This window comes from Trichechus manatus, unplaced genomic scaffold, assembly GCF_000243295.1.
Source record: "Trichechus manatus latirostris isolate Lorelei unplaced genomic scaffold, TriManLat1.0 scaffold00057, whole genome shotgun sequence".
Classification (NCBI taxonomy): Eukaryota; Metazoa; Chordata; class Mammalia; order Sirenia; family Trichechidae; genus Trichechus; species Trichechus manatus.
Genome location: NW_004443993.1, coordinates 8,955,234 through 8,956,255, shown reverse-complemented (window position 1 = coordinate 8,956,255; position 1,022 = coordinate 8,955,234).

Genomic DNA, 1,022 nt, shown 5'->3' with positions numbered 1-1,022 from the left:
TTTTTTCCCAGTCTGTAGGTTGTCTTTTGACTCTTTTGTTGAAGTCCTTTGATGAGCATAAGTGTTTGATTTTTAGGAGCTCCCAGTTATCTAGTCTCTCTTCTGGTGCTTGTGCATTGTTATTTATGGTTCATATTGTGTTTACGCCATGTATTAGGGCTCCTAGCGTTGTCCCTATTTTTTCTTCCATGATCTTTATCGTTTTTGATTTTATATTTAGGTCTTTGATCCATTTTGAGTCAGTTTTTGTGCACAGTGTGAGGTATGGGTCCTGTTTCAGTTTTTTGCAGATGGATATCCAGTTATGCCAGCACCATTTGTTAAAGAGACTGTCTTTTGCCAGTTAATGGACTTTGGGCTTTTGTCAAATATCAGCTGCTCATAGGTGGATGAATTTATGTCTGGATTCTCAATTGTGTTCCATTGGTTCTGTATCTGTTGTTGTACCAGGCTGTTTTGACTACCGTGGCAATATAATAGGTTCTAAAATCCGGTAATGTGAGGCTTCCCACTTTGTTCTTCTTCTTGAGTAATGCTTTACTTACACGGGGCCTCTTCCCTTTCCATAGGAAGTTGGTGATTTCTTTCTCCAACTCATTAAAAAATGCCAGTGGAATTTGGATCTGGATTGCACTGTATGTGTAGATCGCTTTGGGTAGAATTGACATTTTCACTATGGTGAGTCTACCTATCCATGAGCAAGGTATGTTTTCCACTTAGGCAGGTCTCTTTTGGTTTCTTGCAATAGTGTCTTGTAGTTTTCATTGTATTGGTCTTTTACATCTCTGGTTAGATTTATTCCTAAGTATTTTATCTTCTTGGGGGCTGTTGTAAATGCTACTGATTTGGTGACTTCCTCTTCAAGGTTCTCTTTGTTGCTGTAAAGGAACCCAACTGATTTTTGTATGTTTATCTTGTATCCGGAAACTTTGCTGAAATCTGTTAGTTCCAGTAGTTTTCTTGTGGATTCTTTGGGGTTTTCTGTGTATAAGATCATATCATCCGCAAATAGAGATTATTTG